Genomic DNA, 10,381 nt, shown 5'->3' on the forward strand with positions numbered 1-10,381 from the left:
CAAGATGATGTCATGGAGATTTATCATGATCCCGGAATATGATGTCATGATGGTTTACAAGATCAAGGTAAAGATGCAAAGGAGGAATTTTTCTAAGTGTTGAAGATTGACATGAACAAGTTCAAACCAATCTGGGGCCTAATGTTGGGGATATTACTACTGAACATAAACCGGCCAGGAGTGGCCGGATTAGCTCTATGAAAGCTAGGAGCCCATGAAGACGTGAGGATGGTGGCGCTTTACGAATGCCCAAGGCCCAAAGGCGAGTTAAGGCCTGTAGATGTAAACCGACTTTCTCATGTAACTTGTATTGTAAGTAGAAGGAATAGAGACCGAGCCGGACACGTTTATGATCCGGCCTCGGGACTCTGTAAACCGGCAGGCGTCAACCTGTGTATATAAAGGGATGACCCGGCAGCGGTTTAGGGACGACAGACAACAACTCGAGAGCCAGGCAAAGCGGATTCGCTCCTTGGTGATCGAAACCCTAGCAATAACAATCACAACTAGACGTAGGCTTTTACCTTCATCGAAGGGGCCGAACTAGTATAAAACCCCTCGTGTCCCCTTGTCCGGTTTAACTCCTTTAAGCTAACCCGTAGCGATGGCTCCACGACTAAGTCCTTTCACGAGGACATCTACCGTGACAAACCCACAGACGGCACGCTACCTCTACATCTACCTTCGGGATTAGTTTTAGACCTGAATAATTGTTATTTGGTGCCAGCGTTGAGCATGAACATTATATCTGGATCTTGTTTGATGCGAGACGGTTATTATTTAAATCTTAGAATAATGGTTGTTCTTCTTATATGAGTAATATCTTTTATGGTCATGCACCCTAGAAGAGTGGTCTATTTTTGATGAATCTCGATAGTAGTGATACACATATTCAATATTGACGCTAAAAGATGCAGAGTTGACAATGATAGTGCAACTTATTTGTGGCACTGCCGTTTAGGTCATATTGGTGTAAAGCGCATGAAGAAACTCCATTCTGATGCACTTTTGGAATCACTTCGTACTTGCAAACCATGCCTCATGGGCAAGATGACTAAAATGTCGTTCTCCGGAACTAAGCGAGCAACAGATTTGTTGGAAATCATACATACTGATGTATGTGGTCCGATGAATGTTGAGGCTCACGGCGGGTATCGTTATTTTCTCACATTCACAGATGATTTGAGCAGATATGGGTATATATACTTAATGAAACATAAGTCTGAAACATTTGAAAAGTTCAAAGAATTTCAGAGTGAAGTGGAAAATCATCGTAACAAGAAAATAAAGTTTCTACAATCTGATCATGGAGGAGAATATTTGAGTTACGAGTTTGGTCTTCATTTGAAACAATGCGGAATAGTTTCGCAACTCACGCCACCCGGAACACTACAGCGTAATGGTGTGTCCGAACATCGTAATCGTACTTTACTAGATATGGTGCGATCTATGATGTCTCTTACTGATTTACCGCTATCGTTTTGGGGTTATGCTTTAGAGACAGCTGCATTCACATTAAATAGGGCACCGTCTAAATCCGTTGAGATGACGCCTTATGAACTGTGGTTTGGCAAGAAACCAAAGTTTTCGTTTCTTAAAGTTTGGGGCTGCGATGCTTATGTGAAAAGCTTCAACCTGATAAGTTCGAACCCAAATCGGAGAAATGTGTCTTCATAGGATACCCAAAGGAGACTGTTGGGTACACCTTCTATCACAGATCCGAAGGCTAGACATTCGTTGCTAAGAATGGATCCTTTCTAGAGAAGGAATTTCTCTCGAAAGAAGTGAGTGGGAGGAAAGTAGAACTTGATGAGGTAACTGTACCTGCTCCCTTATTGGAAAGTAGTTCATCAAAGAAATCTGTTCCTGTCACTCCTACACCAATTAGTGAGGAAGTTAATGATGATGATCATGTAACTTCAGATCAAGTTATTACTGAACCTCGTAGGTCAAGCAGAGTAAGATCCGCACCAGAGTGGTACGGCAATCATGTTCTGGAGGTCATGTTACTTGACCATGACGAACCTACGAACTATGAGGAAGCGATGATGAGCCCAGATTCCGCAAAATGGCTTGAGGCCATGAAATCCGAGATAGGATCCATGTATGAGAACAAAGTGTGGACTTTGGTTGACTTGCCTGATGATCGGCAAGCCATCGAGAATAAATGGATCTTCAAGAAGAAGACAGACGCTGACGGTAATGTTACTATCTACAAAGCTCGACTTGTTGCGAAAGGTTTTCGACAAGTTCAAGGAGTTGACTACGATGAGACTTTCTCACCCGTAGCGATGCTTAAGTCCGCCCAAATCATGTTAGCAATTGCCGCATTCTATGATTATGAAATTTGGCAAATGGATGTAAAGACTGCATTCCTGAATGGATTTCTGGAAGAAGAGTTGTATATTATGCAACCTGAAGGTTTTATCGATCCAAAGGATGCTAACAAAGTATGCAAGCTCCAGCGATCCATCTATGGACAGGTGCAAGCATCTCGGAGTTGGAATAAAGGTTTTGATAGTGTGATCAAAGCATATGGTTTTATACAGACTTTTGGAGAAGCCTGTATTTACAAGAAAGTGAGTGGGAGCTCTGTAGCATTTCTAATATTATATGTGGATGACATATTGTTGATTGTAAATGATATAGAATTTTTGGATAGCATAAAAGGATACTTGAATAAGAGTTTTCCAATGAAAGACCTCGGTGAAGCTGCTTATATATTAGGAATCAAGATCTATAGAGATAGATCAAGACGCCTAATTGGACTTTCACCAAGCACATACCTTGATAAAGTTTTCAAGAAGTTCAAAATGGATCAAGCAAAGAAAGGGTTCTTGCCTGTGTTACAAGGTGTGAAGTTGAGTCAGACTCAATGCCCGACCACTGCAGAAGATAGAGAGAAAATGAAAGATGTTCCCTATGCTTCAGCCATAGGCTCTATCATGTATGCAATGCTGTGTACCAGACCTGATGTGTGCCTTGCTATTAGTTTAGCAGGGAGGTACCAAAGTAATCCAAGAGTGGATCACTGGACAGCGGTCAAGAACATCCTGAAATACCTGAAAAGAACTAAGGATATGTTTCTCGTTTATGGAGGTGACAAAGAGCTTGTCATAAATGGTTACGTTGATGCAAGCTTTGACACTGATCCGGATGACTCTAAGTCACAAACCGGATACGTGTTTATATTGAACGGTGGAGCTGTCAGTTGGTGCAGGTCTAAGCAAAGCGTCGTGGCGGGATCTACGTGTGAAGCGGAGTACATAGCTGCTTCGGAAGCAGAAAATGAAGGAGAAGGAGTTCATATCCGATCTAGGTGTCATACCTAGTGCATCGGGTCCAATGAAAAACTTTTGTGACAATACTGGTGCAATTGCCTTGGCAAAGGAATCCAGATTTCACAAGAGAACCAAGCACATCAAGAGACGCTTCAATTCCATCCGGAGCAAGTCCAGGTGGGAGACATAGTGATTTGCAAGATACATACGGATCTGAATGTTGCAGACCCGTTGACTAAGCCTCTTCCACGAGCAAAACATGATCAACACCAAGACTCCATGGGTGTTAGAATCATTACTGTGTAATCTAGATTATTGACTCTAGTGCAAGTGGGAGACTGAAGGAAATATGACCTAGAGGCAATAATAAAGTTATTATTTATTTCCTCATATCATGATAAATGTTTATTATTCATGCTAGAGTTGTATTAACCGGAAACATAATACATGTGTGAATACATAGACAAATATAGTGTCACTAGTATGGTCTACTTGACTAGCTCATTAATCAAAGATGGTTAATTTTCCTAGCCATGGACATGAGTTGTCATTTGATTAACGGGATCACATCATTAGGAGAATGATGTGATTGAGTTGACCCATTCCGTTAGCTTAGTACTTGATCGTTTAGTTTACTGCTATTGCTTTCTCCATGACTTATACATGTTCCTGTGACTATGAGATTATGCAACTCCCGAATACCGAAAGAACACTTTGTATGCTACCAAACGTCACAACGTAACTGGGTGATTATAAAGGATCTCTACAGGTGTCTCCGATGGTGTTTGTTGAGTTGGCATAGATCGAGATTAGGATTTGTCACTCCGATTGTCGGAGAGGTATCTCTGGGCCCTCTCGGTAATGCACATCACAATAAGCCTTGCAAGCAATGTGACTAATGAGTTAGTTGCGGGATGATGCATTATGGAACAATTAAAGAGACTTGCCGGTAATGAGATTGAGCTAGGTATTGAGATACCGACGATAGAATCTCGGGCAAGTAACATACCGATGACAAAGGGAACAACGTATGTTGTTATGCGGTTTGACCGATAAAGATCTTCGTAGAATATGTAGGAACCAATATGAGCATCTAGGTTCCGCTATTGGTTATTGACCGGAGACATGTCTCGATCATGTCTACATAGTTCTCGAACCCGTAGGGTCCGCACGCTTAAAGTTCTGTGACGATCGGTATTATGAGTTTTTGTGTTTTGATGTACTGAAGGTAGTTCGGAGTCCCGGATATGATCACGGACATGACAAGGATCTACGTGTGAAGTGGAGTACATAGCTGCTTCGAAGCAGCAAATGAAGGAGTCTGGATGAAGGAGTTCATATCCGATCTAGGTGTCATACCTAGTGCATCAGGTCCAATGAAAATCTTTTGTGACAATACTGGTGCAATTTACTTGGCAAAGGAATCCAGATTTCACAAGAGAACAAAGCACATCAAGAGACGCTTCAATTCCATCCGCGATCAAGTCCAGGAGGGAGACATAGAGATTTGCAAGATACATACAGATCTGAATGTTGCAGATCCTTGACTAAGCCTCTCTCACGAGCAAAACTTGATCAACACCAAGGCTCCATGGGTGTTAGAATCATTACTGTGTAATCTAGATTATTGACTCTAGTGCAAGTGGGAGACTGAAGGAAATATGCCCTAGAGGCAATAATAAAGTTGTTATTTATATTTACTTATATCATTATAAATTTTTATTATTCATGCTAGAATTGTATTAACCGGAAACTTAGTCATGTGTGAATACATAGACAAATAGAGTGTCACTAGTATGCCTCTACTTGACTAGCTCGTTGAATCAAGATGGTTAAGTTTTCTAGCCATAGACATGAGTTGTCATTTGATTAACGGGATCACATCATTAGAAATGATGTGATTGACTTGACCCATTCCGTTAGCTTAGCACTTGATTCGTTTAGTTTATTGTTATTGCTTTCTTCATGACTTATACATGTTCTATGACTATGAGATATGCAACTCTCGAATACCGGAAGGAACACTTTGTGTGCTACCAACGTCACAAACGTTGGGTGATTATAAAGGTGCTTTACAGGTCTCCGATACTTGTTGAGTTGGCATAGATCAAAATTGATTTGTCACTCCGATTGTCGGAGAGGTATCTCTGGCCCTCTCGGTAATGCACATCACTATAAGCCTTGCAAGCAATGCACTAATGAGTTAGTTGTCGGGATGATGTATTACGGAACGAGTAAAGAGACTTGCCAGTAATGAGATTGAACTAGGTATTGAGATACCGACGATCGAATCTCGGGCAAGTAACATACCGATGACAAAGGGAACAACGTATTTTGTTATGCGGTTTGACCGATAAAGATCTTCGTAGAATATGTGGGAGCCAATATGAGCATCCAGGTTCCGCTATTGGTTATTGACCAGAGACGTGTCTCGGTCATGTCTACATAATTCTTGAACCCGTAGGGTCTGCACGCTTAACGTTCAGTGATGATTGGTATTATGAGTTTATGTGTTTTGATGTATCGAAGGTAGTTCGGAGTCCCGTATATGATCACGGACATGACAAGGAGTCTCGAAATGGTCAAGACATAAAGATCGATATATTGGATGACTATGTTTGGACTTTGGAAGGGTTCTGGGCAAGTTTAGACAAATACCAGAGTACCAGGGGGTTACCGGAACCCCCCGGGGAGTGTAATGGGCCTATTGGGCCTTAGTGGAGAAGAGGAGGGGCAGCCAGGGCAGGCCGCATGCCCCTCCCCCTCTAGTCCGAATTGGACAAGGAGGGGGGCGGCCCCCCTTTCCTTCCCTCTCTCCTACTCCTACCCTTGGAAGGGTTGGAGTCCTACTCCCGGTGGGAGTAGGACTCCCCTTGGGGCGTGCCTAGGAAGGGCCGGGCCCTCCCCTCCTCCACTCCTTTATATCGGGGAGGGGCCACCCCATAGACCCACAAGGTTGATCAGTTGATCTTTTAGCCGTGTGTGGTGCCCCCCTCATAATCCACCTCGGTCATATCGTAGCGGTGCTTAGGCGAAGCCCTGCATCGGTAGCATCATCATCACCGTCATCACGTCGTCGTGCTGACGGAACTCTCCCGAAGCTCTGCTGGATCGTGAGTTCGGTGGGACGTCACCGAGCTGAACGTGTGCTGAACTCGGAGGTGCTGCGTTCGGTACTTGGATCAGTCGGATCGTGAAGACGTACGACTACATCGACCGCGTTCTCATAACGCTTCCGCTTACGGTCTACGAGGGTACGTAGACGACATTCTCCCCTCTCGTTGATATGCATCACCATGATCTTGCGTGTGCGTAGGATTTTATTTTTTTTGAAATTACTACGTTTCCAACACTACACACGCCCACCGATGATGCTACACGCATCACCGGAACAGGGACTAGACGGGGAGACCTTTATTCCATCTTTATGGAGCCGTCACCGTCTCGCTTTCGGACACAAACCCTAACAAAGCTCGAAAAAAGATATGAAAACGGAGCCCTCTCACCGGCAAGGACCGAGATTCACTCTGCCTCCATGGCCTTAAGATTACCGGAGACGGAACGGACCGGCACCGGCGCCGATGAAAGGCACAAAGAACCCTAATTTTGAGGAGGCGGCGGCCAGCGACGTTGGAGGCGGCGGCTCACCCAGGAGAATGAACCCAACTCCGTGTGAATTGCTTTCAGGCTTTTAGTATTCCAGCAGGTGCCGCATTGACTCTGGGACAACGACCAGTACGAGGAGGAAAGGGAAAGCCCCGGCGTTGCCAACGGCAGCCTTCAGGTCCCAGAGCACGGGTACCGCAGCCGCACCACGGAGGTGGCGGCGCTGACAGTGCGCTGCTGGCGCACCATGTACCGCACGCAGCAGCTCTTCGCGGCGCGGGCGGCGCAGGCGGTGGTCGGCGGCCTGGGCCTCGGCATGCAGCGTCTTCTTCCGCGTGCGCGCCGACCCGGACGGGCTGGCGCTCCGGCTGGGCCTCTTCGCCTTCAGCCTCAGCTTCCTCCTCTCCTCCACCGTGGAGGCGCTGCCCATCCTCCTCCACGAGCGGCGCGTGCTGATGCGCGAGGCCTCCCGAGTCCCGCCGCGCCTACCGCCTGTCCTCTTACGTGGTCGTGCCAACCGCTGGTTTCGCGCCGTGCTGCTCGCCGTGGCGGTCCTCTTCTGGGCGCCCGTAGTACTGGCTGGTGGGCCTCCGCGCCTCCCTGGCCGCCTTCGGGTTCTTCGTGCTCGCCGTGTGGCTCATCGTGCTCATGGCCAGCTCCCTGGTGCTCTTCCTCAGCGCCGTGTCCCCGGACTTCATCCTCGGCAACTCGCTCATCTGCATCTTCCTGGGCGTCTTCTTCCTCTTCTCCGGCTACTTCATACCCAAGGAGAGCATCCCGAGGTACTGGGCCTTCATGTACTACGTGTCCATGTACAGGTACCCGCTGGACCTGCTGCTCATCAACGAGTACGGGGGCGGCGCCAGGGACAAGTGCGTGGCGTGGGTGGGAGGGGACGCCATGACCGGTGACGGCGTTTGCTTGAGCACCGGAGGCGACGTGCTGAGGGGGGGAGAGGGGTCGACGAGGGCATGAGGTGGGTTAACGTGGGGGTCATTGCTGTGCTTCTTCCTCGTGTACAGGGTCATTGTGCTGGGCTGTGCTGGTAAGGAGGGCGTCAAGACCACTCTCTGATCTCCTTCCTTCCTTCCCCTGTTTTTGTTTGTCAGCTTCATTGTGTCTTGGATCTGTTAGATGATACGATTTAAACCTATTGTAATCTCAACTGTCTCCTATCTCTATTCCCTCTCGTAACTACCTCGTTCTCTCTTCTCTGTACGAGTTGTATCCTAGCGATCAGCCTTGCCTTGTACGCCACGAACAGGGGCTTTTCCTGTCGCACATAAATATACATCACGCGGCTCCTTACGAGGAGTAGGAACGCTTCCATCAAATCTTACATGATATACAGAGCCATCCTCTTCCCAATCTAGCCACCGAAAACCTCTCCATCGGCATGGCTTCCTCGACTACAGTCGTCCTCAACCTTGGTCCTCCACCAGCCGAGAAGTTGACAAAGGGGAACTATCTCCTATGGAAAGCCCAAGTGATGCCCGGCCTGCGAGAAGCGCAGGTCATAGGGCTCCTAGATGGAACCGACGTCGCACCCCCAGCCACGGTGGAGGAGCAGCAGTCGGACAAGACCATGGCTACGGTGCCAAACCTACTGTATGCGCCATGGCTGCAGAAGGATCAACAAGTTCTGAGTCATTTGCTGAATTCTCTCTCAAAAGAGATCCTTGCTCAGGTTATTAGTAAAGAAAATACTTATGATCTATGTGAAGGAAATATGCCCTAGAGCAATAATAAAGTTATTATTTATTTCCTTATATCATGATAAATGTTTATTATTCATGCTAGAATTGTATTAACCGGAAACATAATACATGTGTGAATACATAGACAAACAGAGTGTCACTAGTATGCCTCTACTTGACTAGCTCGTTAATCAAAGATGGTTATGTTTCCTAACCATGGACAAAGAGTTGTTATTTGATTAACGGGATCACATCATTAGGTTGAATGATCTGATTGACATGACCCATTCCATTAGCTTAGCACCCGATCGTTTAGTATGTTGCTATTGCTTTCTTCATGACTTATACATGTTCCTATGACTATGAGATTATGCAACTCCCGTTTGCCAGGAGGAACACTTTGTGTGCTACCAAACGTCACAACGTAACTGGGTGATTATAAAGGCTCTACAGGTGTCTCCAAAGGTACATGTTGGGTTGGCGTATTTCGAGATTAGGATTTGTCACTCCGATTGTCGGAGAGGTATCTCTGGGCCCTCTCGGTAATGCACATCACTTAAGCCTTGCAAGCATTGCAACTAATGAGTTAGTTGCGGGATGATGTATTACAGAACGAGTAAAGAGACTTGCCGGTAACGAGATTGAACTAGGTATTGAGATACCGACGATCGAATCTCGGGCAAGTAACATACCGATGACAAAGGGAACAACGTATGTTGTTATGCGGTCTGACCGATAAAAGATCTTCGTAGAATATGTAGGAGCCAATATGAGCATCCAGGTTCCGCTATTGGTTATTGACCGGAGACGTGTCTCGGTCATGTCTACATTGTTCTCGAACCCGTAGGGTCCGCACGCTTAAGGTTTCGATGACAGTTATATTATGAGTTTATGATTTGATGTACCGAAGTTTGTTCGGAGTCCCGGATGTGATCACGGACATGACGAGGAGTCTTGAAATGGTCGAGACATAAAGATTGATATATTGGACGGCTATATTCGGACACGGAAGTGTTCCGGGTGATTTCGGAGAAAACCGGAGAGCCGGAGGGTTACCGGAACCCCCCCGGGAGAAGTAATGGGCCATATGGGCCTTAGTGGAGAGAGAGAGGGGCAGCCAAAGGTGGGCCGCGCGCCTCCTCCCCCCTGGTCCGAATTGGACTAGGAGAGGGGGGGGGCGCCCCCCTTTCCTTCTCCCTCCCCACTTCTTTCCCCCCTCCTAGTAGGAGTCCTACTCCTACTAGGAGGAGGACTCCTCCTTGGCGCGCCTATAGGGCCGGCCGGCCTCCTCCCCTTGCTCCTTTATATACGGGGGCAGGGGGCACCCCTAGACACACAAGTTGATCCACGTGATCATATTCTTAGCCGTGTGCGGTGCCCCCTTCCACCATAGTCCTCGATAATATTGTAGCGGTGCTTAGGCGAAGCCCTGCGACAGTAGTACATCAAGATCGTCACCACGCCGTCGTGCTGACGGAACTCTTCCCCGACACTTTGCTGGATCGGAGTCCGGGGATCGTCATCGAGCTGAACGTGTGCTAGAACTCGGAGGTGCCGTAGTTTCGGTGCTTGATCGGTCGGGCCGTGAAGACGTACGACTACATCAACCAAGTTACGCTTCCGTTGTCGATCTACAAGGGTACGTAGATCACACTCTCCCCTCTCGTTGCTATGCATCACCATGATCTTGCGTGTGCGTAGGAAATTTTTTGAAATTACTACGTTCCCCAACAGTGGCATCCGAGCCTAGGTTTTATGTTTGATGTTATATGCACGAGTAGAACACAAGTGAGTTGT

General features: G+C 46.8%; 1 pseudogene; it reads left to right on the forward strand.

The window, feature by feature from the left end:
* Positions 1-6,816: 6,816 nt before the first annotated feature.
* On the forward strand, positions 6,817-8,025 carry LOC125506710 (annotated as a pseudogene).
* The last annotated feature ends 2,356 nt before the right edge of the window (positions 8,026-10,381 follow it).

Source organism: Triticum urartu, chromosome 5 (genome assembly GCF_003073215.2).
Source record: "Triticum urartu cultivar G1812 chromosome 5, Tu2.1, whole genome shotgun sequence".
Taxonomy (NCBI): Eukaryota; Viridiplantae; Streptophyta; class Magnoliopsida; order Poales; family Poaceae; genus Triticum; species Triticum urartu.